This window comes from Gorilla gorilla, chromosome 21, assembly GCF_029281585.2.
Source record: "Gorilla gorilla gorilla isolate KB3781 chromosome 21, NHGRI_mGorGor1-v2.1_pri, whole genome shotgun sequence".
NCBI lineage: Eukaryota > Metazoa > Chordata > Mammalia > Primates > Hominidae > Gorilla > Gorilla gorilla.
In genome coordinates, this window is record NC_073245.2 from 53,811,686 (window position 1) to 53,829,733 (window position 18,048).

The 18,048-nt window shown below is 42.3% G+C and overlaps 1 protein-coding gene across 5 annotated transcripts in view; it reads right to left on the bottom strand.

Moving 5' to 3' along the window:
• Positions 1 to 18,048, bottom strand: part of CHD6 (chromodomain helicase DNA binding protein 6) — a 216,602-nt gene that overhangs the window by 184,272 nt on the left and 14,282 nt on the right. Inside the window, exon 1 of one of the 5 annotated variants that reach the window (XM_055372995.2) lies at positions 8,853 to 9,744. The exons of the other annotated variants lie outside the window; for them this stretch is intronic. The gene's annotated coding sequence lies outside the window, so the exon portion shown is untranslated. Of the gene's footprint in view, positions 1 to 8,852; positions 9,745 to 18,048 lie in introns of those variants that run through there. 5 annotated transcript variants of the gene reach the window in all.

Below are 18,048 nucleotides of genomic sequence, written 5' to 3' on the forward strand. Positions count from 1 at the left end.
ACTACTGCTGAACGCCGTCACAAGACCCGCCGTTGACTTTCACCCCTCCGGATCCGGCAGGGTGTCCGCTGCGCTTCTGATCCAGCGAGGTGCCCATTGCCACTCCTGATCGGGCTAGAGGCTCACCATTGTTCCTGCACGGCTAAGTGCCTGGACTCATCCTAATCGAGCTGAATGCTAGTCTCTGGGTTCCACGGTTCTCTTCCATGACCCACGGCTTCTAATAGAGCTATAGAACTCACTGCATGGGCCAAGGTTCCATTCCTTAGAATCTGTGAGGCCAAGAACCCCAGGTCAGAGAACAAAAGGCTTGCTGCCATCTTGGGAGCGGCCCACCACCATCTTGGGAGCTCTAAGAACAAAGACCTGCTGGTAACAATAATACATCAAGATCAAGTGAGATTTATCCTAGGAATGCAAGAGTGAGTCAATCCTCAAAAACATCAGTCAATATAATTCACCGTATCAACAGACCAAAGGAAAAACCCCATGGTCGTCGTGATACACAAAAAGCATGTAACAAAATTCAAAATCCATTTATGATAAAAACTCTCAACAAATTTGGAACAAAAGGTAACTTCCTCAACTTGATAAAATGCATTGACAAAAAATGTATAGTTAATGTGAATGAATTATTTTCCCTTAAATTCAGGAATAAAACAAAGACATCTAATTTCATCACACTGACTCAATATCATGTGAGGAGGAGGAATCCTAGCCAGTGCAATAAGACAAGAAAAAGAAACAGAAGCCATAAAGAGTAAACAGGAAGAAATAAAATGGTTATTTGCACTTGACATAACTAATCATAACATAGAAAATTCCAAAGGATCTATAAAAAGAGCTTCTAGAACTATAATTTAATATGGTCATAGGCTATAAGATTGACATATAAAAATCAATTACATTTCAACATACTATCAAGAAACAATTGCAAATTAACATTTTTTAAAGTACCATTTAAAACAGTGTCCAAAAAACATACTTAGGGAAATACTTATAGACAACTCTAATTAAGCATAGCCTTGTAATTGTTATAAACTAACTTTAAATTGGCCAATCTCTTCTGTTACAGAAATACTATGGGATAGCCTAAGTAGCCTAAACCTTCCAAATGAGCTGACTTATTTTATTCTTCTCTTTGGAGTTGATAAGAAAATAAGTCAGCTTATTCAGGATTTTGGAATAATTAGCAAGCCTTTCAGATGAATCAGCTTTCCTTTCAGTAGAGGGTCTCTTCTCTCATGCTTTTCATTGACAAAGGTTCATCCCAAGAGTTCACACCGTAAGGTTAGTATCTTGGAACCAGGAAACAAAAAAATGGTATGCAGCCTCAGAAAATTAAAAGCTTGCAAAAGTAAAGTTCTCTCTGGTAAGTGGGGAACTGATCACACTGAAAACTGACAAGCTTTAATACTCACTCCCCAAAGTAAGTCATAATGACACTAACGTGTACAAAGGATAGCCTCCTATTAATAACGCAGTGACACATCTAACTGACCAGAGGTGGACTGCCTAACCCAAGAGGAGTCAATGCCTGAACAGGCCAGCAACTGGTGACATTTCTGTGGTAAAAAGCAAACCAAAAAAACCCAAAAAAACCCTGCTGGGCAAAATAGACTCTCTCAAATTTGAAATGGAATGTACCAAAAGAATAAAGCATTAAGCAATAGGAGTAAACGCTGAGAAGTCATGAAATTCAGAGAGCCTGGAGGAGCCATAAGGGAGGGACCTTGGGCATGGAAAAAGTAAGAGGGAGCATAGTGTATAAGCAAGCAGAAGCTATAAAGTAGAGGCAGGTAGCAGCAGGTAGGATGAGGAAGCCAGTAGGTGGGAAAAGAAGGGTGAGGCTGACCCATAGGGAGTGGTGTAAATGGCAAAATCCTAGAGAGACTATCCAAGAAAACCTGCTTACGAAAGCCCCTGGAGTTGTCCTGGATCCAGCAGGATAAATGTGTTAGTCATCATCTATTGCCACAATAACACTGAACAACAGACCACAAAATCTCAGTGTCATACAACAAGAAGAATTTTATTTTCACTCAGGCATCTGAGTTGCGCTGGCACTGCTTTAAGTTCAGGTCGGCTCGGGTGGCTCTGCTGTATGGTCTCACAATGAGAAACAGGTTGAAGAGGCTGTGGCGATTCAGGGTTTTTCTTCTCATAGTCATGACAGAGGCACTAGAGGATAAGCCCATCAGCCCAAGCATACTACTAACCTCTGCTTTTGTCTTGTCCACTAACATCCCACTGGGCCAAAGTTAAGTCATATACCCATGCCCAAAATGAAGAGACAGGTACAAAAACCCATCTCACATGAGGTTATGGCAGGGTAAAGATGTAGAAAACTACTACAGGAGAGTGAAGAATTGAGACCAATGATTCAGTCTCCTACACTACTCCACACCAGTTCTCTAAGCTAGTTAGGCCTAAATCTTTGTACCCTGCAAACTAAAAGAGTCTAACTAAACAGAGAGAGAAAGAAAATTTTCTAGGACCAAAGACATGCTACTCTAGCTCCCACTCTCTAATGCAATGTCATCTAAGGACCCTGATCTCCCCTTTCTCCCCTTATAGGATATGGTCTAAAATTATTTTGTTGAAATATTTCTAATCAAAAGGTGATTGGGGGGACTCTTAAGAAAGCCAGGAAAAGAGACACAACAAAAAAAGAGAATTTTAGACCAATATCCCTGATGAACATCGATGCAAAAATCCTCAATAAAATACTGGCAAACCGAATCCAGCAGCACATCAAAAAGCTTATCCACCATGATCAAGCGGGCTTCATCCCTGGGATGCAAGGCTGGTTCAACATACGCAAATCAATAAACGTAATCTAGCATATAAACAGAACCAAAGACAAAAACCACATGATTATCTCAATAGATGCAGAAAAGGACTTCGACAAAATTCAACAGCCCTTCATGCTAAAAACTCTCAATAAATTAGGTATTCATGGGACATATCTCAAAATACTAAGAGCTATTTATGACAAACCCACAGCCAATATCATACTGAATGGGCAAAAACTGGAAGCATTCCCTTTGAAAACTGGCACAAGACAGGGATGCCCTCTCTCACCACTCCTATTCAACATAGTGTTGGAAGTTCTGGCCAGGGCAATTAGGCAGGAGAAAGAAATAAAGGGTATTCAATTAGGAAAAGAGGAAGTCAAATTGTCCCTGTTTGCAGAAGACATGATTGTATATTTAGAAAACCCCATCATCTCAGTCCAAAATCTCCTTAAGCTGATAAGCAACTTCAGCAAAGTCACAGGATACAAAATCAATGTGCAAAAATCACAAGCATTCTTATACACCAATAACAGGCAAACAGAGAGCCAAATTATGAGTGAACTCTCATTCACAATTGCTTCAAAGAGAATAAAATACCTAGGAATCCAATTTACAAGGAATATGAAGTACCTCTTCAAGGAGAACTACAAACCACTGCTCAACGAAATAAAAGAGGACACAAACAAATGGAAGAACATTCCATGCTCATGGATAGGAAGAATCAATATCGTGAAAACGGCCATACTGCCCAAGGTAATTTATAGATTCAATGCCATCCCCATCAAGCTATCACTTTCTTCACAGAATTGGAAAAAACTAAAGTTCATATGGAACCAAAAAAGAGCCCGCGTTGCCAAGTCAATCCTAAGCCAAAAGAACAAAGCTGGAGGCATCACGCTACCTGACTTCAAACTATACTACAAGGCTACAGTAACCAAAACAGCATGGTACTGGTACCAAAACAGAGATATAGACCAATGGAACAGAACAGAGCCCTCAGAAGTAATACCACACATCTACAACCATCTGATGTTTGACAAACCTGATGAAAACAATAAATGGGGAAAGGATTCCCTATTTAATAAATGGTGCTGGGAAAACTGGCTAGCCATATGTAGAAAGCTGAAATTCAATCCCTTCTTTACACCTTATACAAATATTAATTCAAGATGGATTAAAGACTTAAATGTTAGACCTAAAACCATAAAAACACTAGAAGAAAATCTAGGCAATACCATGCAGGACATAGGCATGGGCAAGAACTTCATGTCTTAAACACCAAAGGCAATGGCAACAAAAGCCAAAATTGACAAATGGGAAGTAATTAAACTAAAGAGCTTCTGCACAGCAAAAGAAATTACCATCAGAGTGAACAGGCACCTACAGAATGGGAGAAAATTTTTACAATCTACTCATCTGACAAAGGGCTAATATCCAGAATCTACAATGAACTCTAACAAATTTACAAGAAAAAAACAAACAACTCCATCAACAAATGGGCAAAGGATATGAACAGACATTTCTCAAAAGAAGACATTTATGCAGCCAAAAGACTCATGAAAAAATGTTCATCATCACTGGCCATCAGAGAAATGCAAATAAAAACCACAATGAGATACCATCTCACACCAGTTAGAATGGCGATCATTAAAAAGTCAGGAAATAACAGGTGCTGGAGAAGATGTGGAGAAATAGGAACACTTTTACACTGTTGGTGGGACTGTAAACTGGTTCAACCATTGTGGAAGACAGTGTGGCGATTCCTCAGGGATCTAGAACTAGAAATACCATTTGACCCAGCCATCCCATTACTGGGTATATACCCAAAGGATTATAAATCATGCTGCTATAAAGACATATGCACACATATGTTTACTGCAGCACTATTTACAATAGCAAAGACTTGGAACCAACCCAAATGTCCAACAATGATAGACTGGATTAAGAAAATGTGGCACATATACACCATGGAATACTATGCAGCCATATAAAAATGATGAGTTCATGTCCTTTGTAGGGACATGGATGAAGCTGGAAAGCATCATTCTCAGCAAACCATCGCAGGGACAAAAAACCAAACGCCGCATGTTCTCACTCATAGGTGGGAATTGAACAATGAGAACACTTGGACACAGGAAGGGGAACATCACACACCGGGGCCTGTTGTGGGGTGGGGGGAGGGGGGAGGGATAGCATTTGGAGATATACCTAATGTAAATGACGAGTTAATGGGTACAGCACATCAACATGGCACATGTATACCTATGTAACTAACCTGCACAATGTGCACATGTACCCTAGAACTTAAAGTATAATTTTATATATATACACACACACACATATATATATATATAAAAGAAAGCCAGGAGACTGGGAGGCCAAGGTGGGCAGATCACTTGAGGTCGAGAGTTCAAGACCAGCCTGGCCAACATGAAGAAACTCCGTCTCTACTAAAAAATAAAAAAAAATTAGCTGGGCATGGTAGCGTGTGCCTATAATCCCAGCTACTCAAGAGGCTGAGGCAGGAGAATCACTTGAACCCGGGAGGCGGAGGTTGTGGTAAGCCAAGATTGCACCATTGCACTCCAGCCTGGGCAACAAGAATGAAACTCCAACTCATAAGAAAAAACAAAGCCAGTAGACATGTCTAGAAAATACGGCAGCAACCATTCAAGGATTTTCACAGATGGAAGGTGCCGATAAAACATACAGACCACTCCACTAAGGTATAAAGAATTTCAAGGCCGGGCGCAGTGGCTCACGCCTGTAATCGCAGCACTTTGGGAGGCCAAGGCAGGCGGATCACAAGGTCAGGCGATCAAGACCATCCTGGCTAACACAGTGAAACCCCGTCTCTACTAAAAATACAAAAAATTAGCCAGGTGTGGTGGCGTGTGCCTGTAGTCCCAGCTACTCGGAGGCAGAGGCAGGAGAATGGCGTGAACCCCCAGGAGGCAGAGCTTGTAGTGAGCCGAGATCGTGCCGCTGCACTCCAGCCTGGGCGACAGAGTGAGACTCTGTATCAAAAAAAAAAAAGAATTTCAAATCAGACTCCCGTGAGTCCAATGGTCACAGGTTCCCAATATCCAAAGCTTTTGAGTACTATCAGCATTTTCATGGTTTAAAAAAAAAAAAAAAAAAAAAAAAAACTTTTCTAAGTGGTATTCTCTACCTAATTTCTTTTTTTAAAAAAAGGACATGAACCACACACACAAGAAAAGTGGGTAAAGTCAAATCTAAGTGTAGAGTAGAATGAAATGGCAGAAAACAAAACAGAAAAACTTGGAAAGTTAACACATTTAATTTGCTGGAGTAATAGGTAATGTTTACTGTCTTAAACGAGAGTCTTTTGAGAAAGATAGTTTTGCTCAAAAATAAGTAAAATCTAGACATACTTTTGAACTATGATCCATTTCAAACAATTAATTTACTCCTTTTTAAAAGTATTAACAATGACACAATAGTAGTACTTCATTCAAAGACAACGAGTACACATATTCATACAAATAGAAACTGGAGCTACAATGCACACTACATTTGCTGCTGTTCAAAGATTTAAAAATGCCTGCTTCTGACCTAGACTATCCTGGCAAAATCTAATTAGTGGTCAAGAAGTCCATGACTAAGGGAAGGAAAAAAAAGGCAATGAAACAGCACTGGCATTAGCAGGGATGCAACATGAGAACACCCGGGGATGCCATGACTTCCCAAGATTCCCTGTTTTACATTAGGCTGGGTCTAACACCAGTGGGTGTGAGCTAACATACCTTAGTACAAACTCTGTGACACATACCATTATAATAAATACTATTACACTGAAATCAAAGATTTCCAGTTCTCAGGTATCTAAAACGTGCCCCTCCAAAACTCAATTTAAGAAATAATTTAAGAAGTGACTATGTAAAAGCACTTCCTTAAAAGACTTCCTTAAACAAGAAAGAAAAAACCTATCCCTCCACCCTCTTTGTGGCAATCACAACAGAAAAATCAAAATACAATCCTTCTACAGAAAACAATTTCTTGCCTCCAAGGAGAAGATTCAGGCATTTTAAAACAGTTCTTTGGTATCCAAACGTTTTGATAAGAATGCCAACGCTGTTTAACTCAGCCCAATCAAAAAGGGGGGGGGGGGGGGTTTAAATAGTAAAAGAGGGATATGGTTTGTTCATCACTAGAATAAATTTAGAGTTATAAAAGTTATGAAATTATCTCCCTTGTGATGCTCACATGGCCTTTACACTTTGGTTTCTTTACTTCTTAGTCTCTATTTTCAGCATTAATTTATGAGAACACACAAGGAGTTAAGCTGTACTACCCAAAGGGTTTCTGTATGCACAGACCCAAGCCACTAAGAACTCAGAGATGGCACTTTAAAAGCAAGCCCAGCACCCACAGGGATCCCACATGACTTCGGCCTACAACACTGCTACCTGCTGATATTGCAGCTCTTCTAGCCTGTTTTTCTCTGGTGACAACCCCCAAAAAACCCAACTCTTAATATAATAAGTTTTGAAACATGGGTGTTATGAGCTGCAGCGTCTGACCCCCAAATTCATATGCTGAAGCCCTAAACTCTATTTCCTCAGCATGTGACTGTATTTGGAGATAGGGTCTTTAAAGAGGTAAGTTAAAAGGAGGCCATTACTGTGACTTCTAATCCAATATGACTGGTATCCTTACAAAAGATGAGATGTGGACATAGATAAGCACAGAGAAAAGACCATGTGAGGATATGGCAAGAGGCAGCTATCTACAAGCGAAGAGAAGAAGAAACCGAACCTGCTGACATCTTGATCTTGGACTTCCAGGCACCGGAATTGTGAGAACGTAATTTCTATTCTTTAAGCTATCCAGTCCGTAGTATTTTGGTATGGCCCTAACGAACTAATGCAATAGAGAACAAATTTTGCTTAAAAAAAAAAAAAATCCCATGATCAAGAAGAGATGCTACTTCTAAATCTACCCTTATGGGATTTTTGATGGCTTAATGGAACACCTCAATTCATCTCAATTATTGAAAAAAACACCACATTCATAATAAGCATCCCTATAGTTTTTATCTAACCTCATAAAGGTGTTCCACAGTATCAATAGTAAAGCACTGTTGGAACCTTTTTACCTAGCTGCAGCTCACTTCCACTCTTTGCCTTCTCCACTATGGTATTTTCAGGACCATATGCTAAAGCGGTCACATCCCATGGCTCCAGCCTAAGATGGAAGTCAAACTTATACGACAATGTTTTCCTCAAAATTTCTTCCCAAAGTGATGTTTTTGGCATTCTTACACCAATCTAAAATCAAAGTACTGGTACTGCAGGTCTCTGAAGACATTGTGCTCCACTTCACACCTCCACATCTGTGCACAAGCTATCGTGCCCTTTGACTATCTGGAAAACTCCTAATAATCTTTTAAGAATCAGAAGAAACTCACCACCTCTATAAAGTCTTTTGAAAACCATTTTTACCACCTAAAAGTTGACCTACCACCCATTGTGATTATTTGTGCCAGAAACAATAAGTTCCTCTTCAAAGCTTGCTTGGTCTTTCTTGCTCTGTACACAGCCCTTCCTGCTTAATCTGTAATGAACACTTGTTTCTCTGCTTAATCTATAACTAGCAAATCTCTGACTCTGTAAACAACCCTTCCCAACTAGTTGGTAATGGACAGCCTCTCCCTTCTCACCTAATTGACCTTATTCAATTTCAAACATTAGCCAATTGGGTCAGCTTAGACTGTGTGGTCCAACTCCACCCAATGGGGGAAAGGACACAGGAACTGTGTTAGGGATAAAAACCCCTGCCCTACCCTGCTCAGTGTGTTCTTGTGATCGGACAGGTGCAGGTAGCACCCTTCTGCAGAAGTAAATGTGTCTTGCTGAGAAACTTTCTAAGTGCTGGTTTTTCTGTGTGGCACTGAGCACTTGTCTCTAACAATTTGAGGGATCGTCCAGGATCCCATTCTCCTCTGGGGAAGGGTCTCTGATCATCTCTTGTGAGGAGATGTGTCCCACTGCCTTGTTGCAGTGGCCTCAGGGGTGAGGGATCGAGACCCACCTGGTGTGACGAATAAACCCAGACTCTCAGCAACGCAGGAGGAAACGGCCTACTGATACTGTGGCGACCCAGTAACCGTGCACAGACCAATGTAAGAAAATCCACGGGGCAGTGAAGTACTTCCTTGGTGGTCAGGACACCCTGGAAGTTGAAAGTGTGTGAATGAGATGCAGAATTAAGTGTGAAGCAAGTGTGGAGTCCAGATTTGCAGTTCTGTGGTCACCTCATACAGCTTAAGGTGGGGCACGCCTTTCCTGTCGGGGGTTTATACCAACCCACCAATGCTAAGAGGGACCTAAATTCCCATGAGGGAAGCGGCCAAAGAAGGATGAAGGGAAGGCAAAGGAGTGCAAGAAACCTCCAGTGGGGTGGTTGAGTCTCCAGAGAAAGGGTGCAGGAAATCTCTAGTAAGAGAGGTTTAGCCCCACACATGCAGGAAACTCAGGGAAACGCCTAAAACTTCCAGGATGGGAAATAACCCAAGCAGGACAGGAAATATAAAGGACTAGACAGACAATAAAATTCCCTCTAATAGCCCTCCAGGTCTCATGTTAAAATATTGTAAGGGTAATTAAAGGACTAAACATTAGAAAAAGCAACAAATGATAAAATATTGTTGTTTTATTTGGACCAAAGAACCCACCCTTGAACCCTCAGTTTGCTTTTTTTTTTGGCCAGTTTGGGTCAAATGAAGATTGGATTTGTCAACTTCTAATAGAATATGTCAATGACAAACGTCCTGTCTCCCAGGAGGAAATAGACTATGCCCTGTGCTGGCGGCAGGGGCCTGTCCTCCTCTACCCCCTAAAAGCTACAGGAAATAAGCCAAAAGCTACCTCCCCTGAAAACAGAATCCCTACCCCCAAACAGTCTAACACCACATGGGACCCTTTAGACAACCTTCCCCCACCCACCGCTCTGCCCCAAGCTGAACACTCAGTCCCTCCACCATATAACCCTGCCCTGCGGGCCCCGTCACCCCACATTCCTATGGAGCAGTCGCCCAAACATGCCCCTCCCTCAGAGAAGCTCCAACGAGAAATAGAGCAATGCCAGAACAATGCCACAGGGACACTCACAACTTCCCTTTCCTCTCCTCAAAGGAGTATGCCCCAACCTTTTTCCCTTAAGAGAAGTACCACGTGGAGGAATGGGAATTGGCTTTGTAAATGCCCCCTTAACTAGTTTAGAGGTCAAAAACCTGAAGAGGGAACTTAAACCACTATTAGATGATCCTTTTGGGGTCACGGATCAAATTGACCAATTTTTAGGACCACAAGTATACACTTGGGCTGAGCTAATGTCCATCTTCAGTATTCTCTTTTCGAGGGAGGAAAGAACAATGATCCGCAGGGCTGCTATGATAGTCTGGGAGCACAAACATCCTCCCGGTCAAAATATCCCTGCAGCAGAACAAAAATTTCTGGCCCAACACCCGCAATGGGATAATAACAATGCAGCCCACCGAGAAAACATGAAAGATCTTAGGGAAATGATAGTTAAAGGGATTCAGGAATCAGTGCCTTGAACCCAAAGTATTTCCCGAGCATTTAATATACAGCAGGGAAAAGATGAAGGGCCCATGGAGTTTTTAAACAGACTCAAGGAACAGATGAGAAAATATGTAGGCTTAGACACAGAGGATCCCCTTGGGCAGGGGATGTGAAAGCTCCATTTTGTTACTAATAGTTGGCCAGATATCACAAAGAAATTACAAAAAATAGAGAACTGGAAATGGAAAGATCGGCCTATAGAGGAACCTTTGAGGGAGGCCCAAAAAGTATATGTAAGAAGGGATAAAGAAAAGCAAAAGCAAAAGGCAAAAAATCATGCTGTCCGCTCTACAACAAAGTACCCAAGGGTCCAAAACCTGTAAAGAACTTAAGCCCCCACTCACTAGGCCATATAAAGGGAATGTAAAAGCAAAGCAAGGAAACTTAAAAACAGGGAGAGAAAGAGGGCAAAACAAATGTTTCAAATGTGGAAGAATAGGTCACTTCAAAAGAGAATGTCCCAAATGGGAAAAAGAAAAAGAAGTCATCCCACTTACGGCCTTTGAGGAAGAATAGGGAGGTCAGGGATTCTGTTTCTTTTATCTCGAGTCCCACCAAGAGCCCCTGATAAATTTAGAGGTGGGACGTAAACCCGAACTGCTCCCCGGAAAGACATCAGCTTATCTCCTTATGAAATGTTTTATGGGTTGCCTTATTTAAATTCCACTACGGACCTCCCGACATTTGAGACAAAGGATCAGTTTCTTAAAAACTATGTATTTGGTCTGTCTTCTACCCTTTCCTTTCTCAGGACTCAAGGTCTCCTAGCGCAAACTCCACCCCTTGAATTGGCAGTTCACCAACACCAACCTGGAGATCATGTCCTTATCAGAAGTTGGAAAGAGGGAAAGCTCGAACCCACCTGGGAAGGACCCCTTATCTAGTGCTCCTAACGACTGAAACAGCAGTCTGAACCGCTGAGAAGGGGTTGGCCCACCATACCCGAGTCAAAAAGGCATCGCCCTCTCCAAAGTCAAGGACCATCATCCCAGGACCAATCCCCATCAGAGTAACGTTAAAGAAAAAAGCCTAATCTGTCTATCCTTTTTTTTTTCCTCTTCTCTTTCCCTTAGCTACCCCACATCTCATTATTAATATAAACGCATCAGAGTCACCGCAAATCATTACTTTTGATGCTTGTCTTGTTATACCTTGTGGAGACTTGCGAAGTCAAAGGCAGCTCTCTATATTTTGCCCTTCTTGGAAATTCTCAGACTGGGCAGATTCTATTAACTGGGCAGTTCCCTTAGACTTGGGATATTATTTTAAAAATTATGTTAACTGGGAATCCTGTCCTCTGCAAACAGAGCGTCTCTGCCGTAGCTGGTCCAATGTTCTATGGACTACGAAAAATCAGGGTTGGACCTCCCCAACAAGTCTCTGTGTATCCCTAAAACTATACAATTGTTTCACTAAAGGAAGCCCCCCGACCAACTGCCAGCAAAACTAATGTAATCCAGTACAAATTTCCATTACTATCTCAATTTCCCAAAATTCCTCCCTTCATTAAGTCGTTTCTAGGGTATGGGAGCAGAGGTCGCAGGGGCAGACTCTATAGGATTTTTCAAAATTAGTTTCGTTGCCTCGTCATCCCCTCCTCCCTCTCCTTCAAACCTTCTAATCAAACTACTAGTCTCTCCCTACAACGCAATGGCTCCCAAAGTAGCCACCATAGAAGTTAAAGATTTAAAACCCACCCTAGCTATTGAAACAGGGTACCAAGATGCAAATGCCTGGCTAGCACGGATTAAATATTCCATCCGCAAACTAAACAAAAGCGACTGTTAACGCTTGTGCAACGGGCAGGCCAGAAACCCAAGTCATCCCATTTCTACTTGGATGGTCCTCCGACCAACAGGGTATGAGCTGTATGGTATCTCTCTTCCAAAACCCCACAGCCTGGGGCAATAAGGCATGCCAAACTCTCTCGCTGTTATTCCTGGAAGTTAAAAGCCCTGCGGGTCAGCCCCCAAGGGCCATCTGTCCTCCAGGTACCAATGTCAATTTCACCTCGTGTCTCTCACAGCAAGGGGAAAACTTGGCATTCCTTGGAAATCTAGCAAGATGCAGTAAGCCTAAGCCTTTCTAGGAGCTAACCAATCAGTCTGCCCTTGTTCATCCCCAAGCAGATGTATGGTGGTATTGTGGTGGACCACTATTGGGTACTCTGCCAAATAAGTGGGGCAACACTTGCGCCCTAATTCAATTGGCCATCCCACCCTGGCATTTCGTCGACTAAGCAAAAAGGACAATCACAAAAAAAGGAGTACTCCCCATGGGTCCTCTGACCCTTACATTTACATAGATGCCATCGGAGTTCCACGAGGAGTGTTAAATGAATTTAAAGCCCAAAATCAAATAGCTACAGGATTTCAATCTATATTGTTCTCATGGGAAACTGTAAACAAAAGTGTAGACTGGATAAATTACATTTACTATAATCAACAGCAGTTTGTCAATTATACTAGGGATGCCATAAAGGAATAGCTGAACAATTAGGTCCTACCAGCCAAATGGCTTGGGAAAACAGGATAGCCCTGGACATGATATTAGCCAAGAAAGGTGGGAGTCTGTGTCATGATTGGGGTCCAATGCTGTACTTTTATCCCTAATAACACAGCCCCCGATGGAACAATTACAAAAGCCTGGGCCTTACCACCCTAGCAAATGAATTAGCCGAAAATTCTGGAATAGATTACCCCTTCTCTGGTCTCATGGAAAAATGGTTTAGAAAATGGAAGGGACTCATAACCTCAATCTTTACCCCCCTTGCAATTCCTATAGGTGTACTCATTCTTGTAGGTTGCTGCACCATACCTTGTATTTGTGGATCAGGGCAAAGGCTTATAAAAACAGCCCCCACCAAAACCCCTCTCGATTCTCCCCCACGCTACTCAGATAAGTTCCTACTCCCAGACAACCAAGAGGAGCAACAAAGCCAAGGTATGTTACAAAAATTTGAAGAGGAAGAACTATAAACTCAAGAGGGGGAAATCTGCCAGACACAATAAGTTCCTCTTCAAAGCTTCCTTGGTCTTTCTCTCTGTACACAGCCCTTCCTGCTTAATCTGTAATGAACACTTGTTTCTCTGCTTAATCTATAACTAGCAAATCTCTGACTCTGTAAACAACCCCTCCTAACTAGTTGGTAATGGACAGCCTCTCCCTTCCCGCCTAATTGGCCTTATTCAATTTTAAACACTAGCCAATTGGGTCAGCTTAGACTGTGTGGTCCAACTCTAGCCAATGGGGAAAGGACACAGAAACAGGAACTATATAGGGATTTAAAACCCTGCTCTACCCTGCTCAGTGTGCTCTTGTGATCAGACAGGTGCAGGCAGCACCATTCTGCAGAAGTAAATGTGCCTTGCTGAGAAATTTTCTAAGTGCTGGTTTTTCTTTGTGGCACCGAGCACTTGTCTGTAACATTTGTGTGTCTGTCTCCTTCAATACACTGAAAAGTCCTTGATGGCAGGAACTGTATTTATCTTTTATCTGTAAACCCCTGTAGAGCGCCTGTAAATGTGTACTGAATAAATGAATGCCACCAACAAATCCAGACCCAACCCTCAATGGCACAAATCATATGTTATAATCAATGCCTCCCAACAATTTGAATCTCACAGATATACTTTGCACTAAAGAAGCCAGATACGAAACAGGACATTTTGTATTATTCCATTTGAAGTTCAATAACAGGCAAAACTAATCTTTGTGACAGAAGCCAGAACTAAGCGGAGTAGAGTAGAGTGAGGGGGGGGTCTTATCCAGGAAGGTCACAAGAGAACCTTATGGAGTGTTGGAACAGTCTCTATGTTGATCTGAGGGTGGCAGTTACACAGGTATATACATATCTAAAAGAATAATCAAGCAGTATACTTGAGATTAGTACTATTTACTGAAATTTATCTTGTATTTCAAAAACCCAAGTTCTATATATGGCCCTCATCTGCCTCAACCCCCATCCAAACATCAATGCTCAATAAACATTTGTGACTGAACGCCTAAATACTTTCTAAATAACAACAATCAACTATACTATTTTCATATAAGGGAAGAAAAATCTAGTCAAGCAATTGCAGTCAAAGTTTTGGGTTGAAGCTAAGCTAACCACCACCATCACCTCACACAAACAAGAAACTTGCTTCTGTCCAGAGCTGCAGTGTGCCTACAGGTGCTGCATGGGTAGCATTTGCCCCTCCCTATGACTGGCTGGAAACATAATTCCTACTTACCCAGCCCCACTGTTGAGGCATAGGATCCCAATGGCATTTCAAGTCACTAGGGGAAAAAAGTGGAATTTTACAACTGAAGGCTCTATCACATCAAAAATCTAGACACACTGGCAATAAAATCAGAAGAAAACCTCTGCCCACCTTTCCAGGAATTTTCACTTAATCTTTCTGTGACTGTTACCTGCCTGACAAACTCCTATTCATCCTTCAAATCCCAACTCAGATGTTAACTCTTCTGGAAAGTTCTTCCTAACCTCCTCACCCTCCTTCTATGTTCCTTTTACTGTTCTATTACTTTGGTTCACTTCAATTTAAATATTGGTCATGTTTATTTCCCCTGAGATCACATTTGCCATTCTAGCACGAAGTACATGGCAGGGCTCTTTAGAAGCATGAAAATGTCTGTTGAAGTGACTTGAAACACGACTACTACTGGACATGCCTTACAATTTATATGCCCAACTCTAGAGTCCCAAAATAAGTGGTATTTCCTAGATAAGGCACAGTCTGTACTTATGAAGAGGGAGTGAAAAAACTATAAATATTCTCTAGGACAGTGTTATTTTTAGTATTATGGTCAACAGCCTCTAAGAGTGAACTTCAAGGTAGCAACCTGGAGACTAAATGACTCAAAGATTATGGGATCTGCCAGGAAAGGTATGCTCCTGAAGCTATGGTATAGCAGATATGGTCCCAGAAGCAGTGGGTTCACTCACTTCAAGGCAGGATCTTTAATGCCCTGCATTTATATAAATGTCAGAACAAGTAACTGTGCAACCCCAAACAAGTTACTTTACCTCCCTGTGCCTCAGTTTCCTCATTGGTAAAATGGAGGTAATAACAGAACCCAAAATTTCATGTGGTGTTAAAGGATTAAATGTGATGATACAGTGCCTGGCATATCGTGAGCACTCAATAAATGTTTGCTCCAATTATTTCACTGCTCTGGGATGGGACAGGGATCCCTCAGTTTTATTTGGTCCTGTCATATTCCTGCCCTACCTGGCACCGGCACCAAATCTCTTCTCTGAGCCTCTCTACCCTGGCTTCCTTGCTTGCACAGCTGATTACCCTCACCACACAGGGCCTCTCTCTGGCCATGAACACAACCCAACAAAGCAAAGCTACACTGCATTCTTTAGTCCCTCTCCTCTCCCACTTTCCTAATGAAAACTTAGTTGTTTCCTATTTCATTTCCTTGGTGCTCTATCTCCTTTCGGTTAGCAGATTAATGAGAGCAAACTGATCAAATACCCATGTCCCTATAGTCACTCTCTCAAAGATTCTCATGAATAAACTCAGTTAAATAGAGTAACATGAATTACAAGAATTTCAGGCTCTACTGTCTAATGAGACAAAGCTTCCTTTCCACTACCCCCTCCTCTCCCTCTCTCTTTCTTCCTGGCAAAGAGAAGAGGGGATGCTGGCACCACAAACCACAAAAAGAAGGTGCCCATTTCACCTTCCTATGAGGCAAGCCCCTTGGTTGACCACCAGAGCAGTTTTACCTGTGGGCTTACCCCAGCCTTCATCTCACACCAAGGAGTAAAACTGCCAGTTTGCTCAAGTTTAAGGGTGTTTAACGAAACACAGTCCAGTGACTGCAGTGAGCACAGTGGTTCAAGGCTGGGTGCTGGCCTGCCTTTCTTGCCTCCCTGGTGGACAGTCTCTAAACCAACTGTGCCTCTGCACTGCTCCTCGCACTGTCATGCTTTTACAAGTCAGTGGGGTCATCACCAGCATTTCTTTTTACATTAAAAAAAAACAGAATTTTAAAAGGACAATTTTATAGCATGTAAATTATATTTCAGTGAAACTTTTTTTGGAGACAGGGTCTCATTCTGTTGCTCAAGCTGAATTGCAGTGGCATGATCATGGGCAATCCTCCTACCTTTGCCTCCTGAGTAGCAGGATCTACAGGTGCACACCACCACACCGGGCTAATTTTTAAAATATTTTGTAGAGATAGGGTCTCAATATGCTGACCAGGCTGGTCTCGAACTCCTGGGCTCACGTGATCTGCCTGCCTCATCCCCTCAAAGTGCTAGGATTACAGGCATGAGCCACCGTGCCTGGCCAAAACTATTTTTAAAAGATTAGAGAATAGAAAATCGAGTGCATCACAAGTGGTGAGAGTAAATACTGAATATTAAAATATTTGAATTATGCTGGGCATGGTGGCTCATGCCTGTAATCCCAGCACTTTGAGAGGCCAAGGTGGGTGGATCACTTGAGGTCAGGAGTTTGAGACCAGCCTGGCCAACATGGTGAAACCCTGTCTCTACTAAAAATACAAAAATTAGCTGGGTGAGTGGCAGGTGCCAGCAGTCCCAGCTCTGTGGGAGGCTGAGGCTTTGAACGTGGGAGGTGGAGGTTGCAGTGAGCCAAGATCACGCCACTGTACTCCAGCCTGGGCAACAGAGTGAGACTCCATCTCAGAAAAGAAAAAAAAAAAACACCTTTGAATTAACAATGCAAACATATACACGTGTGTGTACTAGGCACAATATAGTGTTTTTATCACTATGAGTTATGGTCGCAAGATTACAAAACTCTAGTTTCAGCAGTCAGGAGCTGGCCTAAGGTAAATTCCTTGTGTAAGGAGAGCTAGCAAACCCTTTGGAATGCTTCATTTCAAGCATTAAGGTTGAGAAACATTGAATTTAAAAAATTCATTTTGGGCTGGGCGCGGTGGCTCACGCCTGTAATCCCAGCACTTTGGGAGGCCAAGGCAGGTGGATTGCCTGAGCTCAGGAGTTGGAGACCAGCTTGGGCAACATGGTGAAACCCTGTCTCTACTAAAATACAAAAAAATTAGCTAGGCTTGGCAGCATGCACCTGTAATCCCAGCTACTCGAGAGGCTGAGGCAGGAGAATCACTTGAACCCAGGGGAAGCAGAGGCTGCAGTGAGCCGAAATCGTGCCACTGCACTCCAGCCTGGGCAAAAGAGCAAGACTCAGTCCCAAAACAAAACAAAACAAAAAAGAATTCATTTCATGAAGCCTAACTCCCAAGATTCTACATCCAGCTGGAAATGACAGGGTTAGCAAGGCCTTACCCTGGGTTCACCTATTCCTGTGTGCATGTGTGCGCATGCGTGTTTGTATAGGAAGGGTGGGGGTGGGTAGGTAGGGGGTGTCAGGGAGAACAGGGGCTGCTAAAGAATGTGATCCTCATGTTCCTAGGCCCCTGGTTGAATATCATCTCATTCTTCATCCCGTGCTTAACAATCCAACAAGTGCCCAGGTTTACACAAAAAGATGCTGAGTTCAGTTTTGCACTTGGACAGGCAGGTGGAGCTGCTGAGTGTGCGGCTGGAAATAAAGGTTTGGATCACAGGAGAGGCTTGGGATGGAAAAATAGATTCTAGAGTCATCAAAAGTTGAAACAACAAGAAAGAATAGCCT